We start from the raw sequence: 8043 nt of genomic DNA, 5'->3' as shown, positions 1-8043 counted from the left end.
AAAAAAAAAAAAAGACTGCCCTTGTTTATATTTTAAAAAAAAATAAAGGAGATTAATTGAATCATCTCAAAATGTGGAAATGGAATTGAAAATAGATAGCATAGAAGAAGGTGGTCCCTTGTACTTGTCCTTTGTACATCCAGTAGTTCTCAAAATACCCAAGGCAGGCTTTGATTCACCTCTACCAATAACAATAGCTGACCAGATCTTATGATGCTTGTAAAGCCCCCTGGGATTAGAAACTTGATCCACTTGCACTGTACCCAAAGGCCAGTTATTATCCTTTCTTTCTTTCTTTCTTTCTTTCTTTCTTTCTTTCTTTCTTTCTTCCTTCCTTCCTTCCTTCCTTCCTTCCTTCCTTCCTTTCTTTCTTTCTTTCTTTCTTTCTTTCTTTCTCTCTTTCTCTCTTTCTTTCTCTCTCTCTCTCTCTCTCTCTCTCTCTCTCTCTTTCTTTTTTCTTTCTTTCTTTCTTTCTTTCTTTCTTTCTTTCTCTTTCTCTCTCTCTCCCTCCCTTCCTTCCTTCCTCCTTTCGATTTATTAATTTATTTTAGAGAGGAGGGGGAGGGGCAGAAAAAGTGGGAGGAAGAGTCTTAAGCAGTCACTGCTAAGCACGTAGCCCAACTTGAGCTGAAATCACTCATAACCCTGCAATCACAACCTGAGTGGAAACCAAAAGTTGGATGCTTAACCAACTGCGCCACCCAGGTACCCCCTCCCCCAGCTATCCTTTCTGTTTGTGAGATGACAAGGCTAAGACCCTCTAGATACACCACGCAGTAGACTATCGCCAGCTTCTTACTTTATTCTTAGAACACCCTAATTCCCATTCCTGTCTTCCTTCCATCCAGCTATGCCTGGGGGATGATCCATATAAGAACTTGGCTCCCATTCTCTTTCTATAAGTCCTACAATCTCAGAATTGCCATTCAGATCCATCTGAACAAGTTCACCTACTGTGTCTTTTTGGAGTTTGTTGTTGTTGTTGTTGCTGTTAGGGAGGTTCCATGCCCAGCGTGGAGCCCAACACGTGGTCTGAACTCATGACCCTGAGATCAAGACCTGAGCCAAGATCAAGAGTTGGATGCTTAACTGACTGAGTCACCCAGGTGCCCCTTTGGACTGGTCTTTGGACTGCCAATTTCCCTATGGGCACTGCTACTGTTAGACTTGATTTTGAACTGTCAGCATCCCCATGGACACTGCTTTCTCTGGAGCTGATTTTTAGAATATCAACTTCCCAATGGTTACTGCTGCCTTGCCCACTCCTTTCTCTTAGGTCTCTGAACACCTGGCTCTTCAAGACTTGTTCTTGAATTGGCTCATATATTCCATGCACCCAGCCCAGCTGGATGAATTGTACCAATCCATCAGAATACCACTATGGTTAATGATACTGACAGATGTGTAGATCTGGCCAAGCTATAAAGATTAGGCCAAGAGATAAAAGTCTTTAATAACATAACCAAAACCTTCCAACAGATTCCCTTAAATCCAGAGTGCCCAACATGTTCTCTTGGCTTTCTCCCACAAAGTGGGGTGCCTGGTTGAGAACTGGGTCCCAGACCCTTGTCATAAGCCTAGTAGGACCCTTCCTAGTTTTTCCCTTTATCAAAGTTTGCCTTTGGTGGCTAAGTCAAGCAATCCCAATCACCTTTAACCCAGGTGGCAAGCGTTGTCTATCCCAATTAGTATTGTTAATGATATTGGGACACCACAAAGTAGATCGTATTGTAATTTTCTGAGTTCTAATTGACATAACGTTGTATTAGTTCAGGTGTACAATGACTTGATATTTGCAGATATTGCAAAATGATCACCACAATAAGTCTAGTTAACATCTATCATCATACAGTTAACAAAAATTTTTTTTCTTGTGATGGGAACTTTAAGATCCACTTTTTTAGCAACTATAGCATTAAATATGCAATACAATATTAACTTTCATCACTATGCTGTACATTACATCCCCATGACTTACTTATTTTATAACTAGAAGTTTGTACCTTTTTACCCCCTTCACCCATTTTGTTGTATTGTAAATTTTAAAACTTTATATTTTTCTGCTGCCTCAACACCCACACAAAAGGGCTGTAAGCACGCCACCCAGGTGATCATGTTACCTAAGTGATATGACTGGTCCCTGCCACAAGTTCCCCTTTGCCCTCCCCTAAATGTAACCTATCAACATTCAAATGTATCAGTGACATCCTTTCCCACCTATTCTTGTGTACTCCATCCTGACCCCCAATAAAGGTACTTTCCCATGGATACTCACCCTTCTGCTCCCCACCTGCTTGGCTGAGCTCCGTCTCTAGGTGCCCACGCTGAGCAGCCCCTCATGGGGTGCAGTTCACTTCTGGTGTTATAATTCTATGGGTTTTGACAAATATATCATGACATGTATCCAGCCTTTTAGTATTGTACAGCATAGTTGCACCGCTCTAAAAATCCTTTATACTCCACCACCTATTCATCTCTCCCTCCACCCTCTCCCTGGCAATCACCAATCTTTACTGTTTCCATAATTTTGCCTTTTCCAAAATGTCATATAGTTGGAATCAAATAGCATGAAGCCTTTTCAGATCGGCTTCTTTCACTTAGTAATATGTATTTGAGGTTCTTCCATGTCTTTCCATGGCTCGATAACTCATTTCTTTTTAAAAGCTATTATTTTGGATAATTAGTTTGGATGTTCTTAAGTTTGCAGATTTAGTGAAAACTCGCATTTCTACATTACCGGGTCTACTCATGCAAGAAGCACTTGTATCTCTTAAACATTCACATTTTCATTAATACCTCTTGGAAATATATGTAAATTTACTGACATAGGTTTCAGTTCTTTTCATTTTCCCCTCAACATTAAAACGCAATTTTCAAAAACGGAATTCCCCCTTCACATACCCCATCTGCGGCTGGTATATAAACACACCTGTTGTTCCAATATTTGCAAACCGCCCCCGGGCTAGTCCTCGCAGGGATGTCGAGGGCCCCATCTGGCAGATCTGAGCGCGGCCCAACAGCCAGACACCCTCCACGCCACCAGGTTATAACTCCTGCAGCCCTAGACGCTCACTGCGCTCTTCAGGGGCGGAGCAGGGCGCTGTGCCTTCCGGGCGTTGTAGTTCGAGCCTCCAGAGCCTGAGCTGGTGGACTACAAGTCCCAGAAGGCCGCGCGGCCCCGCCGTGTCTCCTAGGTAACCAAAAATCTGCGGCCGCGGGCAGCGCCCACTCCGCTCCTGGGGGAGCAGACGGCGGCACCCGGGATGTCCCCGCTCACCCCTGTTGCCACGCGCCCTGTCCCAAAGTGAACTGGGAGTCGGGCGTCGGCGCCCGAATCCGTCTCGTGGCAGAGCGGGGCGACGGGTCGAGAAAGCGCAACGTCTAGGCGGGAAAGGGAGGGGCGGTTCCGGTAGCCGCGAGGAGGCTGGAGCAGGGTATGCAGGAGACCCGGCCGGCCGTAATGCGGCTGCTGCAGGTCAGGCCAGGGTGTTCTGCTCCAGCGGCCAAGCGACCCCGCCGACTGTTCAGCTGACGGCTCCGGGTTTGAGGGGAACGCGCGTGCAGCTGTCGGGTTCTCTCTCTGTCTTCAGCTCCACCATCTGCCTGCTCGGTGCCATTCCTGGAGGCTGAACTAACCAGCATGCGCGAAGCTCACCCAGGCCCTTCTTGCAAGGATAGGGTCCCCTGCGGCTTCTCCCTGCTCCTGTTGTCCTCCGGTTGCCTTGGTGGTTTGCTTAAGGTTGAAAGTTCAAATTATTATTGCCAGTAATGTAAATCGGATCCAAGCTTCTTAGCCATGACCGCGATCTTTGGCTGCTTTTGAGCTTCTCTTGGCCTTCAGTACTTTCACTACGATGTGGTTGGTGTTTATCGCGCTTTGAGGTCCTTGTCTGAATACGCAGGTGGAAGTATTTCATCGCTTCTCTCCACAGCCTCTGCCCACGTTGGTTGGAGCCACCACAGCCCCCACGCTTGCCTTCCTGTCACACTGTTGTCTCCATTAGTCCGTTACCCCCACATAGTACCCAGAGGGAGCTTTGTAAATACAAAATCATTCTCTCCTTCCTGGTTAAAGCTGCTTGGAGGTTCCCAAAGCCCCTAGAATATCCTTCCAATACACAAACACGGCTTTCACACACGGTTTTGGGTATCGATGTATTGGAAATGAAGATGTCCAGGGTTAGGGTGTTTGTAACTGGGCTATTTATACCGTGACCTTAAAAGACTTGCTCACATACATTTACATATAATGCATGTGAAAGATCTCCCTGCCCTCTGGGGTCTTTGCACTCCCTGACAGTGCTAAAGCACTGGAAGATCCATTAAGCCATATGGCAGTCCCTGCCCGTTTACACCAAGTTCCAAAGGAATAAGCTCACAGCCTCCCAGTCCAGCTGGTTTACTCACTGGACAAATATAACATCTAGTAAACAGACCAGGGCAAGTACAGTACCCAGGAAGTTCTTAAGCAGTGAGGTTTATTCTTCCAGTTACTCAAAATCCAGCTCAATCTCACCCATTATTCCCTCTATATGCTCTAATAAATCCACACCCCCAAGTTCTTCCCTTTGGCCTGGGTTGTCTTCCCTGGACTCTGTTAGGACGCTCCTATTGTCATAATAACATGGGAGGGTGTTTAGAGAGTTGAGTTTGGAAAGACCGTAATGCTGGTTTGGCCTTTCATTCAACAGACATTTGTTGAGAACTTGCTGTGTGCCAGACACTGTTCCAGGTCCTGGGTATTGAACACTGAACAAGTGAAAAACCATGACCTATTGGAGCTTGTATCTTGTAAGAGTGATACAGGCAATAAAAAGAAACGTAACAAGTTGGTTTTACAGCATGCTTGAACTTGACAGATGTTATGAATATTTAGACTAGAAGAGTAAAGCAGGGTAAGGAAATCAAGAATGGGGGGGGGGGGCTCTGCCATTTTAAACAGAACCTCTTGGCCTTGGACTTGCCCGTGCTGTGCTGTGTGCTGCTCCTATGGAGAAGTTGAGAGAATAACAGAAGGTATAATGGGACGTGGTCTCCAGTATCTTCCACAGACCTCACGTTGAGACAATCCATTCAAAGATTCACAACTGAGATTCCAATTCTAGTCCCTATATGCCCCACAGGCACCTACCTGAGATAAACCCAGGTAAAACTTAAGAGGCAAAAGATCAGGGATATCAAACTGCTAGAAAGACCTGGATTGATACCTGATTTGAACTAGTATGCTGGGCTGGGTGGCTAGAGCAGGAGACAGATAGCTGAGCTGTGAGAATAAAACAAAAGGAACTTCTGGAGTTTGCTCTTGCTTTTTCTCTGCCTTTGCCTTGGAACAGTGCCTGTGCCCACAGCTGCAGTAAACCTAACCTCTGGCAGGCTCCCTGAGGAGTAGAATCAAGGCAAAGCAGTAGTAGCCTGTGCTTGTAAGTAGCTGAGAAACAGGCAAAGACCACATTACCTCGGGCAAGTGCTTCTCCACCCTGCCTCCTCAAAGCTTGGGGATAGCGTATCGCATTCCAAAGAGTTATCTTGTGAGGTGAAGAGACAATGAATAGCTTTCTGATGCCTCGACCTCCGCTCCCAGAATCCATTCCCCCCACCCCTGAACTATTTATAGGGACCAGTCTGATCCCGTCACATGTACGCTTAACAACTGATGGAATAACCAATGACCCCAAAAGAAATACTGGCCAAAGTAATAAGCAATTTTCTGAGCATAACAATTTCAAGAGAAAATGCACACTGCATTACAAATTCCATGAGAAGCAGATATATTAGAACAGATGGACCAAAATTTTAAATTAGTCTATTAAATACATTTAAAGAGATAAGGCATGGCATTAGCAATAGGAAATGCCAATATTAACACATAAAAAAGGACCAAATATTAAGTATGTAAAACAATTGTTGAAATGAAGACATGTAGAGGAAATAAATAGCAAAATGGACAGCTGATAAAGAAATTAGCAAACTGGAAGAGCAAATTGAGGAAATGTCCTGAAAAAAGGAAGAAAGGAAAAGTAGAGAACATAAAAGAAAGGCTAAGGAATATGGACAACAGACATAACCATGCTAACATTTGAATAACAGGAGTCCTAAATGAGAAACATTTTAAATCAAAAGGATGAAATATTAAAAAATAAAGACATAAATTTCCATAGTGTTTAGCACATGTCCAAGAATATGTCACTCAAAATTCTTTTACTGTACTATTACATATTATAAAATCTCATATTTGTATATTGGTCTATGCTAATAATATTACAATTACTATCATGGTTTACCTTGTTTTTACTAGAGACATAACACCATGTATATGCAAGGTTACTCAAGATAAAATCAGAAACATAGGATTTGACCTTGGAAAGAACCAAAACATTTGTCAAATTTTACAATCTGTGGGATTATTTATTGCCTCCTAGTTCTTTCTTCTTTTAGTCATAAATGAGAAGGGCAGCAGTTACTCCCTGGTAAACAAGGAAAATAAAAAAGAGAGAAATAAAGAAATATTAAAAGCTTAGAAAGGAAATACAGAGGCATAGAATCAGAAGACGGATTTGTCTGGGAATACTTGATTGCTTTCCAAAGAAGTGGCCTAGAGCTGGTGAGCAGAGCACCTGGTGGATTAGCGACATGAGTGGGTATAAATGACTGTGCCTCTATATAACCGTCAAGGACATATAAAAGATGTATAAAAAGAACAGTGTAAGTCCAGAAAAACAAAGCCCACTGTGCGCTATGTGGTAGAAGAGTCTTTTTTTAAATAAGATTTTTTAAAAGATATTTTTTTTGAGAGAGAGAGCAGGAGCGGGATAAGAGGCAAAGGGAGAAGCAGTCTCTCCGCTGATGAGGGGCTCGATGCTTAACCAACTGACTCTCCCAGGCACCCCATAACATTTTTTAAAAATTATATTTCTTTGAGAGACAAAGAACAAGAGAAAAAGCACAAGTGGGAAGAGAGAAGCAGACTTAACCACTGAGCGGGGAGTCCAACATGGGGCTCAATCTCAGGACCCTGAGATTATGACCTGAGCCAAATGCAAATGCTTAACCAACTGAGCCACCCAGGTGCTCCAGAAAGGTCTTAATCAAGGAAGTTTAACAGAAATCCAGGCAGAAAGAGCCTGAATGTGGTAGACTGGCCTGGATCATTCCTTGTTGTTCTCTATATTTACCAATCCTTGTGCAAGCCTCACGATCATCATTCTGCTTCTTTCATTTCTGTTACCATTTGTCACTGAAACAAAAGTAAGGCTTTATTCATTGGTCTCAGATTTAAGCATATCATAGGCTTTTAAAAACTGACCTCTCATCTCTTGTGATGCTCTTCACAATCCCTATTTTCCTCTCCCTATGTTAATACCCTCCTTGTGCAAAAATGTTCTTGTTCTTTTAAAAAAAAAATGAATATCATGGGGCGACTGAGTGGCTCAGTCGTTAAGCATCTGCCTTCAGCTTAGGTCATGATCCCAGAGTCCTGGGATCAGGCCCCACTTGGGGCTCCCTGCTCAGCAGGAAGCCTGTTTCTCCCTCTCTCACTCCCCCTGCTTGTGTTCCCTCTCTGGCTCTCTCTCTGTCAAATACATAAATAAATGAATCTTTTAAAAAGTATATAAAAAAATAAAAATTTAAAAAATGGATATGATAAAAAGACATAAATTTCCCAGAATGTTAAACATTCAAGACATCAGATTAAGTCTCAGACAGTTTCTTATTAAGTTAAACATATACTTAACACACAACTCAGCTATTCCACTCCTAGGTTTTTACCCAAGATAAATGAAAACTTGCATAAACAAAAGCCTTGTAGAAGAATGTCTATAGCAGCTATATTTACAGTAGCCCGGAACTGGAGACAACTTAATGTTCATCAACAGGTGACTAGGATAAGTAATGGTAGCACACCCACATAATGGAATGCTATTCCNGGTTTTAAAAAAAAAAAAAAAAAAAAAAAAAAAAAAAAAAAAAGGAGTAAACTGATATATGATACAACATGGATGAGCCTCCAAAAAAAAACCCTTTTGTTGAGCAAAAAAAATCCGG

At 42.9% G+C, this 8043-nt stretch overlaps 1 protein-coding gene across 1 annotated transcript in view; it reads right to left on the bottom strand.

Annotated features, from left to right (window-relative positions):
* Positions 1-964, bottom strand: part of C12H19orf18 (chromosome 12 C19orf18 homolog) — a 13248-nt gene extending 12284 nt beyond the window's left edge. Inside the window, exon 1 of the mRNA XM_019807830.1 lies at positions 955-964. The gene's annotated coding sequence lies outside the window, so the exon portion shown is untranslated. The remainder of the gene's footprint in view (positions 1-954) is intronic.
* Between the last annotated feature and the right edge of the window lie 7079 nt (positions 965-8043).

This window comes from Ailuropoda melanoleuca, chromosome 12 (assembly GCF_002007445.2).
Source record: "Ailuropoda melanoleuca isolate Jingjing chromosome 12, ASM200744v2, whole genome shotgun sequence".
Lineage (NCBI taxonomy): Eukaryota > Metazoa > Chordata > Mammalia > Carnivora > Ursidae > Ailuropoda > Ailuropoda melanoleuca.
The sequence above is the reverse complement of the archived record's forward strand: the minus strand, read 5'-3'. Positions and strand labels throughout refer to the sequence as shown.